At 31.6% G+C, this 16,200-nt stretch overlaps 1 protein-coding gene across 1 annotated transcript in view; it reads right to left on the bottom strand.

Annotated features, from left to right (window-relative positions):
* Nucleotides 1–16,200, bottom strand: part of LOC118191960 (DNA (cytosine-5)-methyltransferase 1-like) — a 105,294-nt gene that overhangs the window by 78,234 nt on the left and 10,860 nt on the right. The gene's annotated exons all lie outside the window — the stretch shown is intronic.

The following is a 16,200-nucleotide window of genomic DNA, read 5'->3' as shown; positions in this document are numbered from 1 at the left end:
AGTTAAACACAATTTAGTTTACATAAGGACATTACCAAAATCTATTTCATTTCAAGCAAATATATTTAAATAAACATCACTTAAATAAACAGTACACAAAATTTATTTCAATTTCAAACCTTCTCTAAATTTCATAAATTTAATCTTTCCTAAAGACTTAGTAAAGATATCTGCAATATTTGATTCTGAATCAATCTTTACAATTTCAATTATTCCATTTTGGACATTTTCGTGAACATAGTGATATTGAACTTCTATGTGTTTTGAATTTTTAGTGAAGTTCCCATAATTAGCAATGGCCAAAGCTCCTGAATTATCTTCATAAATTTTAATGGGGTGAGTTATATCAGTAAAAACATCATTCACAACATTTTTCAAGAAATTAATTTCTGTCACAGCCTCAGATAGAGCAATATATTCGGCAAAAGTCGAAGATTTTGTCACACAATTTTGCTTTTTGGATTTCCAGTAAATTGGATTACCAAATAATTCAATAACAAACCCAGTAGTTGACTTTCTGTCAACAATATCACCTGCCCAATCAGCATCAACATAACAATTCATAATATCAGTTTTAAGATTTTTACTATAGGTTAATTTTAGATGTTTTGTTAAGTACAAATACTTTAAAACTCTCAAAGCATATTTGAAATGTGTCTCATCATAACAATTTTGAAATCTACTTAAATAATTTACGCTGAAAGATATGTCTGGTCTAGTAACATGACTAATATACAAGAGTGCTCCTATTAGATTTCTATATTTGACATTTTGATTTAAATTAGATTGGCTTAGTTTAAGATTAGTCTCCATTGGTGTATCATAAAGCTTTGAATTTTCAATACCATACAGTTTAGCTAAAGATTCAATATAATTTTCCTGACTCAGTGTTAAGATATTACTTTTCTCATCATATTCAATATCAATTCCAATGCAGCTTTTTACTTTATTTAAATCCTTCATTTTAAATTTTTTATGAAGTTGTTCCTTAATATCATTAATTACCCGAGTATCTCTGCAACATATCAACAAATCATCAACAAATAAAAGAATATATACAAATACATCATTTTCAGATTTTACATAAAGACAATAATCATATTTACTTCTACGAAATCCTAGACTCTCAATATACTCGTTAAAGCACTCATACCAAGCACGAGGGCTTTCTTTCAACCCATATAGTGCTTTCTTTAATTTATACACTCTATTTGAATTATCATTATAGCCTTGTGGCTGTTTAACATAAACCTCAGACACAACATAACCATTTAAAAAGGCAGTCTCAACATCCATTTGATGAATATTTAAATTATACTGACAGGAATATGAAAGTAACAATTTTAAGATTTGCATCTTGATGACAGGGGAGTAAGTGTCCTCAATACTATCTTTTTGCTGAAAACCTCGAACCACTAATCTAGCTTTAAAAACATTACCTGGTTTTCTTTTGAATACCCACTTCACATCTAGAATTGCTTTATCCTCTGGTTTAGTCACTAGTGTCCAAGTGTTATTTTTAACAAGACTGTTCATTTCACTGTCCATTGCCTCTTTCCAATGTCCAGCCTCACTGCATGTTGTCGCCTCATCAAAGTTAACTGGAACTGTAGCATCACAAAAATTTGCACTAACGTAGTAGTACCCGAATTCTTCATGAAATCGAACTGGTGGTTTGATTTGCCTTTTTGGTCTCATTTCACTTTTTGTTTCATCTTCATTTATCACACTGTCCTTGGAGTTATCATTACTCGATTCACACGACACTTCTTGAGGTTCATTCTTCTTATTTGTATCATCATTCTTATCTTCATCATCACAACCTACACACATTATGTCTTCTTCAATAATATCAACATGTCTGGCAACTATTATTCTCTTATTCATCAAAACTCTATATCCAACTTCTGTATACCCAAGTAAAATTCCAAATTCAGCCTTTTTATCCCACTTCGACTTTCTCTTTTCTTCTGGTATTCTTACATACACTCTACTTCCGTATAATTTCAATTCATTAGCAGATGGTTTCCTATTGAAAAATATTTCATATGGTGTCTTCTTTACAATAGTATTTGTTAATGTCCTGTTTTTCAAATAAGCAGCAGCTTTAATTACTTCAGGCCAGTAACGTCTGTCAACTTTTGCTTCGGCTAAAAGACATCTTGCCATATTCATTACAGTTCTGTTGTAACACTCAGCAGTACCATTTAATTCGTGTACATATGGTGGGCATGACTTTATCTTGAAACCTTTTTCTCTTGCAAATTTGTATATCTTGCTATTCATATATTCACTACCATTATCACATCTTAGTTCTTTGATAGTCTTCCCTGTTAAATTTTGAATTTCATTTACATATTCAATTAAGCAATCAGAGACTTGATCCTTAGATTTGATACAATAAATTTTTGCCAACTTGCTATAATCATCAATAAAACTCACAAAGTATTTCTCACCATTACATCCAATTGTTCTGTGAGGTCCATTTACATCTGTATGTATAATCTCCAGAATATCTTCTGCTTTTCTTCTATTATTCTTGAATGGTAAATTGTGCATTTTATTTTCAATACATATGGCACACTTCATATATTCGGTTCCTATTTCTTTAGGGATTCCTTCTAATAGCTGATCTTTGCACATAATATCCAGATATTTAAAATTTACATGTCCAAATGAACGGTGCAATTTTTCTTTTAACGTTAACTTATTGTTGGTCAAATTTGCAAATATTTTACTATTTTTAACATAACTCTTTACTTTATATAATCTTTCTTCTTTCTTTGCTACTGCTACTAATGAACCATTGACATCATATATTTTAGAAAACTTTTCTTTTGAAACTATTTTATGATTATCAGTAATCTTCGAATAACTTAATAAATTTGCTTTCATTTCTTTTACATAAAATACATTCTTCAATGTTACAATAGATTCAGAGTTATATACAGGAAAAGAAACTATTATATTGCCAACCTTCGTAGCTTTCAAAATCCTTCCGTCACCGACTTTCACTTGAATAGGATCCTTCAAAGTGACTTGCTCTTTGAAATATTTATCACTGTTTATAATGTGGTCTGTGCATCCGCTATCCAGTAACCAATCGATTTCATTTTTATTCGTCACAGTATTTGCACTGGAACTTGTCATGTTACTTTCAATAACAGTGGTGTGAAAACTATTGCCTTGATGACTGTTTATTCTCTGGTTAGAATATGTTCCACGTTCACGATGTCCACTAAAAGCACGACTACGTCCTCGATTGTTTGAAGAACTTCGACCGCGATAATTAGTGGAGCCATTACAACGATAGTTCCTTTGATGGACATGCCAACAATTCTTTTTAATGTGACCAGGTTTTCTACAGTTATAACAGACATTCCCTTGTGGGCCCGATTTGCTTGTTTCAATTTTGAACGCATTTGATTTTTCTGCTGGTGCACAATCTTCATAATCATTTTTGTCTTCAAGTAATTTTGATTTGATTTTGCTCTTTAGGTAATCGACTGTTCTGTCCTTCTCTGGTAATACATCTATTAAGTCACCAATGTGACTGTAATTTGAAGGTAATGCTCTTAGCATATAGTTCAATTTTTCTTGTTCCGTCACGGTGGCGCCGGCATGTTTCAGTTCGTTCACATACTTCTCAAAATCATCGAAAAATATATTTACATCAGGATAATTTTTCAGTTTCACACATTCTAAGTTATTCTACAAACAATTTGTAGAGATGTTGAAGTTTTTAAATACATTGCATCAAATTTCGTAATTATATCAAATGCAGTCTCACACTCGTGAATGTATTCCAATTGCTCGTTTGTTATGGCGCCGTAAATGTAATTTGTAGCTTGGATATCCTTTTCTTCCCATTTTTCCACATCATCATTTTCACTGACTTTTCGCTGAACCACATCTTTACACTTTTTAAATTGCAGAAATTTCATCATACGCACTTTCCAATTAAAATAGTCCGAACCATCAAATAGCGGTATGCCGATATCGCTGCTTCTTGTACATGCCATTTTTACGCTAGTACCGGTAACTTTTAAAACAAATTATAACTACTAAATTCTTCATTTATATTCACAAACCACGCTCTGCTACCATGTTAAATAAACCGATATCATATGAAGAAGCAAGTCGAAAAATAAGAAACGTATCTTTTCACATTTTTTATTGAAACTTAACAACACGTGCACAACATTACATCGGCATCCATAGCTCGCACACAGAGAAGAGAGAACTTGGTGTTGCCAATACGGTAAATATAAATGTACCAAACTAACAAACACACTTTAAGATCCTTAATGTGTGTTGCCCATAATATTATTACTAGCATATTTGCAATAACATTAAGTTAATGACTGGAATGGTGCGTAGTCAAAATTCATTAAAATGCTTCTATATTATATATATTAATGAAAAGTATTTTGCACTAATGTAAATAAATTTCTGAGTTATATATAATGACTTGTATATGGTAATAATACAGGCAAAAAGTTATTCAACTGAAAGTCCGAAATCCGGACATCTATTATCCGGAATGATTTAAAATCTGGACCTCAAAATCACCAACAACATTTTTCTCGTAGGCTTTATGCATACGCATTTGATTCCCCCCCCTCCGTGCATAATAAAAATCGAGAGTCACGATTCTTAATTTTGCTTCGATACTAAATAAAATATCTTGTTATTGAAGAAGTAATCATTTTAGCATAAATTTGTATCATCAATAACTTGGCTCTGTAGCTGCCAAATTGCCTGCTTGGCTTACATCTGAAAACGAAACATTCTACAGTCAAAAGTCTTTAATTCGGACACTCATAATTCGGAATGATCTATAATCCGGACCTCAAAGCTAAAAACTTTCTGCGCATGCGCATAGGCGTTTACGCGTGCACGTAAGACTTTTTACGACTGCGCATATGCATGTGCGCAAGCGCAGAATACGTTTTCACGTGCGCGTTTTAGGTATAACGAACGGTATAAGCTAAAATTATCTAATTATCTATTTCAGTTAATGTTGATGATTGCGTTGTTCCTTAATCTTCGAATTGGATCCGGCTTTTTTTTTTTTTTTTGCAGACTGTAAGAGAAATTTTATAAAAGTAAACTTGAACTTTCGATTATGTCAAATAGAATTTCCGATTCTGGAGCTCCCAAAGGATCGTACAAAACGAAAGTATGTTTCGATGTCCATCAAACAAAAAGTGGAATTGCTGCAAAAAATGGATAAAGACATGAAGAATGTGACAGAGAGGTTAGTGAAAACGAAAAAATTTCGATTGACAAGTTAGTCGGTATTCTTGGCACAACAATTACGGGACTTGAACAGCGGAACTTTGTAACTGAACAAGAAATTATGTCTGTTTATAGAATTAAAGAGAAAGTATTGTCACATAAAACGAAGCAACTTAAACAACTTACATTGAAAGAAATGTTTAATAAAGTAAACAAATAAATATTAAGCTTTTTCTTTTTGCAAATTTTGATACCCTTTAGATCATAATTGTTCTTTATTTTATAAATTACGGTTTCATATTTTTAATTTTAGAATTTCTGCATGCCATTTTACGAGATTTAAACTGATGATCTATAATCCGGAAAAATCGATAATCCGGAATCGCCGAAGTCCCGACGAGTCCGGATTAACGACTTTTGACTGTATATAGATACATCGTTGAATTTACACTTACTAATATTTTATATGTCCGATGCCAAGCTGGCGAATCATTATTTATTATATTTTGCTTTCATCACCGCATGTTTATCAGCTCATGACAACTTAACTAATGGCACATAAAGCGATGCATAAACACTTTTTTTTTATGTTAGTAATTGAATAACGAAGAGTATGGTAACCTTGTATGTTGACATTATGCTTGGCGATGATTACAGATGATTTAAGTTAAATGTGCTAAGAAATGTTGACGTGGAAAAAGAAGTTAAATGTGCTAAGAAAGTTAAGTTAAATGTGTTAAGAAATGATGACGAGGTTCTTTCCATATGCTAAAAATGGATTTTGTTTATGATACTCATAGGCCAAAAGATTACATTTAGTGCTCTTTGAATTACGAATAACTAATTTCTTCTAAGAAATGCTGACGAGGAAAAATTTCTTTCCATATGCTAAAAATGGATTTTGTTTATGATACTCATAGGCCAAAAGATTACATTTAGTGCTCTTTGAATTATGAATAACAAATTTCTTTTTCACATAAAGTCAGAAACAGGTGGCAAAATTTAGAGAAGACAAAGGAAGACGCTTGGTAGCAGAATTTAGGACCCGCAGAGACTGCATCAGGCAGTAAAATATCTAGCGCCGGCCCTCCATAAGCCTTAAGTATATTGGGAAGTTATTTATCCAGGACTTGGATAAGCATTAAGCGTGTGCAAGAAATAGACATAAGTATAATAAATAACTAAACTAATACATTACAGGCTTAATTGTCTTAGTGCACGATAGAAGCAAGATAAAATTTAACGGAACAACTTGTTGTTAGTCGCCAAGCTCATGATGCATAGCCAAATATGTATAATGAAGTATAGCTACATTTGATGATGATAGCCGCTAATTTTAAAGATTTTCGGATATCGCAAAACAAAAGTGAAATTTTCCAATTAACAGATTGTAAAGAAATGTGGAGAAGTGGTAATAAATGAAGATGATATAAAGGAAGTTTTTCACTGTGATGACAATGCTTCTCAGTCTTCAATCAATTAATGAATGGCAAAATATGTAGAAAATACTACTACCGATAGTGAAGAAAGTGACAGAGAAATTACTGAAAACGAAAAAATTTCGACTGACAAGTTAGTCAAAATTCTCAAAACAGCAGTTACAGGACTTCAGCAATGTAACTAAACAACAGATTATGTCTGTCTACAGAATTAAAGAAAAAGTATTAGCATAAAAAAATGAAGCAACTTAACTTACATTGAAAGAAATGCTTAATAAAATAAACAAATAAATATTAAGCTTTTTTTTTTTTTTTTTTTTTTTTTTTGTAAATTTTGATACCCTTTAGATCATAAATACTTCATTATTTCATAAATCACGATTTCATATTTTTCATTTCATAATTCCTACATGCCATCTTACTAGATTCAGGGTTCGTACACATTTCTGCACACGGAAATTAGGTACCATTAACGGAAAAAAATTAAGGACCTATGAGCAAATGGGAACTGAATAAATTCAATTAAAATATTATCTATGCCTGAACTTCACCTTTGTCATACCATCCTAAAAATAAAATAGATCCGTAAGTAGGATGAATTATTATTAAAACATGAATGAATTAATTAAAATTATCAATAAGTTTGAGAATAAAATCAATTTTATATAATGTATCAAGTAGCATTAAATATTGAGGTTTAGTAAATAGCAGGTAGATTTTATGTTCAAGCGGCATAGATTAAAATGAAAAGTAAAATCATAATCAGCATGATTCATAACAAAAGACTGGATGTTGTCACTTCTGCTGCTTGCCTAGACAGAGATCTGCTAATTAGAATAAACCTGAAAGGCCTGATGTAGGCACGGTTGGTAAGTTTTGAAAGTTAGTTGGACTCTGCCTGAAGCAGTTAAGAGTCGTAGCTTCGTGTAGTTTCCAGGGATTGTAACCCAGTTAATATAAAGTTCCAATAAGCCACTAAAGCACGACAGGTGATAAGTTGTTCTGTATTATTTTAAGACTCACTAAATGTGAAGAATAAGTTTTACATGAATTCTTAACATTTTCGTGTTTTATCTTGTAACCATGGTAAAGATTAATGAAAGGCAAAAACTCACTTTAATATGCAGAGATAATTTTTAAGGGTAAGCAATTAGTTATAAATAATTAAACTAGGTACTTAGATATCCTTAGTCATTATACATTTACATGGCCACTATAAAATTTTATTTATTTTTTAACAATATTTGTTAAAAAAAAGGCCCTATTAAAACCACAATTTAATAAAATTTCACAGTTTAAAATACAAGTAATTTATGACATCGATTCTTAAACAATATTAGGATAATTATACATTAAAGCTACAAAACATTTATGTTTTGTAGCTTTAGTAAAGCATTTATGTTTTGTAACAATAACACTCAACAAAATATTTATGTGTCTTTTCAATTTGAAGCCTTCCCAGATATTCTACCTAATTTACATCCATTTCCTTCTCTTTAAGCATCCTTTCTAACAATCAGAAATTTGTCTCTACACAAACCAGTGTTCTCACTAGTTTTGGTGTACCTACGAGGGTTTACTTGATCTGGTAAAAGCTAAATATTAAAAAAAAAAAAAAAAAAAAACGTGAAGCAAATTATTGCTGTGTCTGAAAGCAACTACAGTGTGCCAGACAAAGGTTTAAAAAAGCATCTAATTTAAAAAGAACTCAGAGCATTAAGGCATATTCTGATGGTAACAAAATCAATTACAGCTCACGGTGATGTAATTTAACAAGAGCAGTCAAATTCAAACTAAAAATGTGGACTAATGGTCAAAGACTATACAATTTAATTTTAAGCTAGCTCAGTAACTCTATCATATGGGGAAAGAGAAATGGGAAATTATAGTAAAGGCTGAAATCGTAAACTAGGTAATTTACAAAATACCGTAATTTCTGGAAGAAATGCTGCGGCGTTTACGTGTTTAAAACTTAAATTCTCAGCAGGTGCGGCGTTTCTACCCATGCGGCGTTTAGGTGCACTGAAAATAAAATATTTCCTATGATGGTCATTGTACATAGTTTGGATGGCCTTGTCATTGTGCATAGACTGGTGCTGTTCCCACACAAAAGACCACTCAGTTGCTTTTTGCGAACGTTATTTTGTTTACATTCTTTCCCTTGAACGGACCTACATGCCTTATTCACCCTAAACGAGATCTCAGAACAATAACATTCTTCCCCCTTTCAATTCAACATTCTCATCAGTTTGAATAGTCTCTCTCCTCTGTGATTCGATGAATCTTCCAGGACCCATCCTCTCCCCACCCCTGCCTTTTCTGCAATTTTTTTCAAAGGCGGACACGACTCCACCTGCCTCGCAATAACGAACTCTGACGTATTTCCCCTTCAGCATGAATGGATTTTTCTTGGCATTCTGCCAAATACAGATCCCATCAGTTTGGGTACAAGTACTTGTTGGACAGTTTTTAAGTAAGAAGGGAGCGGAAAATTTTTGAAAATGTCTCTAAACGGCACAGAAGCTATACATTTCTTACCTTTAATTTATTTTTGAGTTATGGTTTCATTTCATGCATTTTTCTTAACTGGTATGTCATATATCAGGACTTAGGTTGAGGCTTTTGCATCTATACGGCCCACGACGATGTCACGCGCAATTTAATCTATTGCGGCATTTCTGTGTAATTTAAATTTTTTTCCAGCCATTTTTCTCTGCGCCGTTTACGCTGATGTGGCCTTTCTTCCGGAAATTACGGTAATAACTGTACATATATTTGAAGAATAATTTTCTTTATGTATTACAAAGCGATTAACAATACAAATGCGAAGTTTGAAAGGCGAGTATAACACTTGACGATTCTTGTACGAAGAGCTTCTTCCTAAGCAGTCTAAATTTACAGAGTTAATTATTATTCGGGAACATAATAAAATTTTTCTTGGTGGAGTTACATTTACGCTAGCCAAAATTAGGTCTAGATTTTGGATTCCACGAGGTAGACAAATTATGAAAAGAGTATTAGGTAACTGCCTAATCTGTCGAAAATATAAGTTGAAACCATCTAAACAAATAACTAGTCAACTAGCTAAAAGTAGAATTACCGAAAACCCTTCTTTTACTGTAACTGACATAGATTTCACTGGCCCAGTTTTAATAAATCAGGAAAGGATACGAATCAAAAGGCTTATATAACATTATTTACATGCAGCGAGACTAGAGCTGTGCACATAGAATTAATCACAAATATGTCAACAAAAAAATTTTGTCATTAAGGAGACTTTTAGCTAGGAGAGGAAATTGTAAAGTTATCATTTCCGACAATGTTAAAAGCTTTAGGGCCACTAATGAAATTCTTAAAGAATCTGCGAAAATTATAATAGATTCAAAATTGAAAGATTTCATATCGATAAACGGCATAACTTAGCAATATATTGCACCTCACGCGTCTTGGTGGGGTGGTTTTTATGAAAGGCTTATGAAAAGTATCAAAGATCCTTTGAGAAAGATTCTCGGAAGGGCTCTTCTTAACTTTGAGGAAATGATGACTATTCTGTCAGAAATTGAGTTAGTTCTAAATCATAGACCTCTTACTTATGTCCACAATGAAATAAAAGAGCCACAAGCCCCCACACCCGCCCAACTGTATCAAACTAACCTTTCGAAACAAATTTGGAAAAAGTGGAAGGAGAATTATCTCCTCGAATTACAGTCTGCGCATACTTTTCTAAATCCATCTCCTGAAAGGAATCTTAAAAAGGGTCAGGTTGTATTGCTGGAGGGGTCAACGAAAATCAAAATTTTTATAGCCTATTGGAATTATAGAAGTTTATAAAGGTAGGGATGGGTATGTGCGTTCATGTTTGATTCGTACTTCTCAAGAACTTTATCGAAGACCCGTCCAATTGATCTATCCTTTTGAAGTTTAAAGTTATATATAATATATGTTTGTGTCATGTATTGTATCAATTTGCAATGTAGTTTTCAGTTTTTATTCATGCATATTGATTTGTGATTATATCTACATATATTATTGATATGTGCTCTTAAAAGAGCACAGGTGGGGTGTGTTAGAACTTTTCATAGTATAGAGAGCGCTGTTGCACCGAAAGAATTCTTCTATGTGTTTACATTATGCAACTGTTGGCTCGCCGTTGTGATGTGTCTGTATTACTGTGATATATTTTGGTGTTTTCATTAAATATAAATGAAAGATGTCGTCATGTATTTTTGTATACCAAATCAAGATCAAAATTACCACTGATGCAAACTCATCGAAACGGCAAACCAACAGTTACATAATGTAAACTCGCAGAAGAATTCTTTCGGCGCAAATGCGCCCTCTATACTATGAAAAGTTCTAACATTATGTATTCAGTTTCTTTTTTCAACATGTTTCCTTTTCACTTTAGAATTTTTGAATTTAATTAAGGATTTCTGTTATTCTAAGAAAACTAAACTGCATTTAGAATGTATATAAAAAGCTGCTAATTTTATTTCTTTAGCAATATCAAAATTCAGAAGAAATATGAAATATATATATATAGTAAGGCCTGGTTATGCAGCTGGTGTGGCAGAATTTTTAGAATTTAGTGACACACCGAGCAACAAAATCTAGAAATGTCATAACTTTTAGGATTTAGAGCAAGCACTGGAAGCAAAATTTAGAAAGGCAACTAGGCAGCAAAACTTAGGATCCACAGGAGATTGTATCCGGTGGAAAAAATGCCTAGCGCCAGCTCTGTATGATACATTAAGGCATATTAGATAAATCTTTTAAATTGTCAGTTTTCAATGTCATTATTAATAAAAATATCCCTTTCTATAACGCCTGTCCATGTAATAAGGTTAGAAGCATTTCTGACATTTTCCATGCTTGTGTCTAGTGAAAAGTAGAGAAAATAAACTGAAGATAAATGTTAAGAAAAATATTCTTGTATCAGAATTAAAACATTCAAATATTATCTTTTCATTGTTCTTCCAGACGTTCTCCAAAAGTGAGAAATTCATCGCAAAATTTCTGTAAACTACAAACATTACGTGTTAATACATGGAGACATTTTCCATTTTGTCACACATTTCTGAAATCTTCTAGAATAGTGGGTCTATAAATCCTGCCCTCAAATCCTTCTAAACTTTCCAAGCTGCAGTATCTAAAATCCTAAAGAAAAATTATCCCTACCAGTTCTGTAATAGCAATCAGAAATATTTTGAAAAAAAAGGTGGGGAGTGTAAAATTAATTTTATAGAGAAAATTGTTGCATATTCTCAGAATTCTGAATATTCTGAGACAATTACATGGAAAAAAATCTAACTATGAAAAAATTGAAAAGAAGAAATATTTAATTAATTACATAGCTAATTTTGCTTTTAATAAGAACTGTTTCGTAAATTGTGCTAAAGCACAATTTAGCATTACACCTTCTTTATTTTTCAGATTCAAAATATTGTATATTAAGTTACCACAATGGAATTTTATAATATGACAGAAAAATAAAAATGTTTATTTTAATGTTATTTTTTAAATATAATTTCAATATGTTACCATTATTTTAATAAAATTTATCATTGTTAAAAAGATTTTTTTTAATCAAAAAATTACCAGATTTTGGAATTAAAAATTTTCTAAAAATCACCAAAATGCTGATAAATCGCCAAATTTAGAACTGTTAAATAAAAGAATTCACATCACCAAAAGCGAAAAGTTGTTTAAGAGCTCTTCACTAGAAAAAATGAATTTTGAAATGCTTATGTTTCACTTCTTGCTTAGAAACTTGAGTATCCCATCATTTGTATTAGAAATATGAACCCATGAACCCATTCAAAAGATAACCATATATGTCAGTGAATCGCCAAAATATATCTCTCCAAAATGCTAATTCATACTCAAAATGGCAGTCTTAAAAACAGACAGAAATTTCAAATGATTAAAATTAAGGACCTTCTGTCAATTTTGGCTGAAATTGATGACTTTTAAAGACCAAAAATCGATTCCAAAACATTTAAGGACTTATAAGGACTCTTAAGGACTGTACAAACCCTGTAGATTTAAACTTATGACCTAATATCCAGAAAAATCCCTAATCCGGAATCGCTGAAGTCCCGACAAGTCCGGATTTCAGACTTTGTACTGTATTTCTGAAAAACATTTAAAAATATGCATACTTTAAAATGGTGATTTTACAAGCATTTTAAACCGTTACCAATTTTCAACTTGAATCTTATCAGTTTAGCATACTTATTTTTTTAATTTTAGCATGAACAAATGATTGAACTATCTCCTATCAAAAGTATTTTGTGTAGTTTATGGATTAACACATTTTCATCTGGCAACATTCAAAATCATTCTTTCATTGAAAGTAACCAATATATTCCCTGAAGATTAATCAAATAAATATTTTAAACTATTATTAAATAAAGAATAGATTATAGCAATCTCATTGCTTAATTTGCTGTTTTATAGGTCTTTTTATGCTAAGTTAATAGCTACTAATAAAATATTAGGTATGCAAAGCAGTGATATAAAGCAATCTTCTTAAAATTTTATTAATTTTAATTAATGTTAGACATTTAGGTACTCTTCTGTTATCGAGACTAGATTCAGAAATGTGGCTCTACTCTTATATTCACCCTAATATCACCAAATGCGGCAATGTGTGTTCTGCACTGGTTTTTGGCACGATTGTGAGTTGTATGGCAACCCTGTTGACGTTGAAAAATCTTTTGCTGGAGTAGTTTAATTGCTCGTTGGTTCGTGTCGTGCGTGTTTTGAAATGGCCTATGTTGCAATGATAGACATGATGGGAAGATTTCAGTCACATATTTTAGATTGTGTGGAAAGTAAATTTAGTATTAAAAGGCACAATGTTGGAGTTGTTAACGAGTCTTTTGTTCATGGGTGTGTTTATGAGGATTGAAGTGTATTTTTGGAATTTCTGTGGGACTTTTAAAACGGAGTCCAAAATGTGGACCTGCTATGAGAACTCGGACGAAGAAAGTCATTTTTGATAGTTCTTTTGTGGATTTGCGATCAAACAGTTGCTAGTAAAGTATGTGGCTGTCAGCGGAGTTTAAGATTTGGATTGTGGTTTTCGTGTAGTATATTAACTTTGGACGAAGTTTTTATCATTACTTTCGAAATTTTGAATCTCAGAAAGACAATTTATCTCAGCAAAATCGTGGCACTTTTGTTCAGAGACGTTGTGTGACTGGCAAAATTTTATTCAGGAATGTATTATGGTAACTGCATTTCATCTTACCGTTTTTATTTTGTAGAATGTTATGTTCATTGTTTTTTTACTAACTGTTGTTGTTTTTTGAACTGTTTGTAATTTAGTTTAGTTTATTTGGTTGATTTGTGCGTAATGCCTAGATTGTGCAATTCGTAGATGTTTTTTTAAGTTTAAACAGAATGCTGTGTATATGGTATTCCTTGAAATTTATTGTTATGTTAATTTATTGAAGCGAAGTGTGCATAGTTTCTAGATTCCTTTGCTGCCTAGAATGTGCAATTCGTAGATGTTTTTTGAAGTTAAAACATATCGCTGTGTACATGGATTCTTGTCAAATATTTTTGGTTAGAAACTTTACATTTTTGCCATCTAAATTTTTTGTTTTTGTTTCGGATTTTTAGCTTAAGTTATGCCTTCAAAACGTGTTTTTTGCATATGCGAAAACCACGTTTTTGGAGACATTTTAGGCTTAAAATTCGAAACGTGGACAAAAAATTTAGGTAGTAATATGGCGGTGTGGAGTTTCTCGCCAAAAATATTTGGCGACCTGAGGGTGCATATAATAGTTTCAGAAATGTATGTATGTATGTATGTGTTCATACTTGCATGTATATATGTACATATGAATGTATGTGTGTATACATACACACATATATACATATGTACATTTCTGAATCCAGTATCAATAGCAGAAGAGTAGTGATGTTTAAATAAATTTATTCCGGTCAACAGACTTTTTCATAAGCATTCTGCTTCCTCTAAAACATAAATGGTATGTAAACTATCTACTTACAAATAAGATTCTTAACCTGTTCATTAGTTTAATATCAATAATAATGTAAAATAGACAATATTATAATTTAGAAATATATAATGCAAACAGAAATGTATGCTGAATTTATTTTTTAAAAAAAATAATAAAATTAAAATGTCTAAAGAACATTTAGAAGGGATGAAAAGTTTTAAATCTCACAGGAAAGGAGTAGTGCTAAATAGTTAAAATTTTGTAGGATGTTAGATTGGAATTTATGACATCTTGTGCAAAACACTTTGAAGCTGATGTGTTTCCTTCTCTCTTATTCCCCCCCCAGGGGCTGGCAAAACCATGATCTGTCAGGAAGACCTCACTACAACGGAAATGCACCAAAACAGGCTGCAGATATAAAGAAATGAAGCATCATCATTTGCAACTGTTAAATGATGGAACACCAGTTTCAAAGTTAAAGCAAAAAACTTTAAATGAACCATAAGAACATCCAATGATGGCAATAGAACAAGAAAATTTCAATGCTGTACATGATATAATCATAGATGATTGTTGAATGACTGTGAAATAGTATCACAAAGTTAGCAGGTCTTGATTGAACATGTTTGACACATCATCCATTAAGAACCATTTATGAGTAAAGTGTGGGCTTAATAAATTCCCAGAAGCCTTACCTAAGAACATCAACACAGCAAAGAACTCTTAAGTGCATTAGGGAACATATGAATGTATGTGTGAACATATGAATGTATAAGTTGCAGCTCAAACATTCTCTTTATTGTGAGGCTAAAAAATTTTCATTCTTGCCTCATAATGAAGTCAGAAATTAATAGTTTTTAAAACAGTTTTCTTTCAGCACATCAAAAATGTCTTTTATCTAATGCAGAAATAAGCCTGTATGTATGATTTGGTTTCCTCTCTTCAACTTATAGCTGCTCTGTTTTTGTATCTCATGTACATCACAAATAAGGGAATAATCAGTGAATTCATCATTCTGTTCTTTTAAATAGATGATTCCAACATTATAATGAAACTATAGTATTAAATCAAGGCTTAAAATTTAATAAATGATTTTCACTACCCATCAGATAGATTTTAAGTGACAAGGATTTTCAGTTTTAGAAATGTTTGAAATGCAATATGTTACAATTAAAAGCAAATTATGTTACCCATATAAATTATTTATTGTTTAAAATTCTAAACCTATATAATGTAAATATAAATCTATGACTCAGAATTATACTTATCCTGATAGTACCAATATTTAGAGGAAAAAAGCACTCATATAATACAGTTGAAAACAGAAAGCTGAATGAAACTGACTTGATAACGCCAATTAGTAACACTAACAGCAAAATCAGTTACAAGGCTATTGTTTCTGATAATAGGGATAGATTTAGTAACAATGAATCTAAATAGTACTTGTGTAGAAAGAAGACAGTTTTACAGTCATATGATTATCAGGACCTAAAAGGATAGAATAGATGTCATACAATATCAATTCAGAATAATGTCATGGACAACAT

Source organism: Stegodyphus dumicola, chromosome 7, assembly GCF_044657685.1.
Source record: "Stegodyphus dumicola isolate Sdum_Otavi_A_Nest chromosome 7, ASM4465768v1".
In the NCBI taxonomy this organism is placed as follows: Eukaryota; Metazoa; Arthropoda; class Arachnida; order Araneae; family Eresidae; genus Stegodyphus; species Stegodyphus dumicola.
This window is presented reverse-complemented; position numbering and strand designations above follow the sequence as displayed.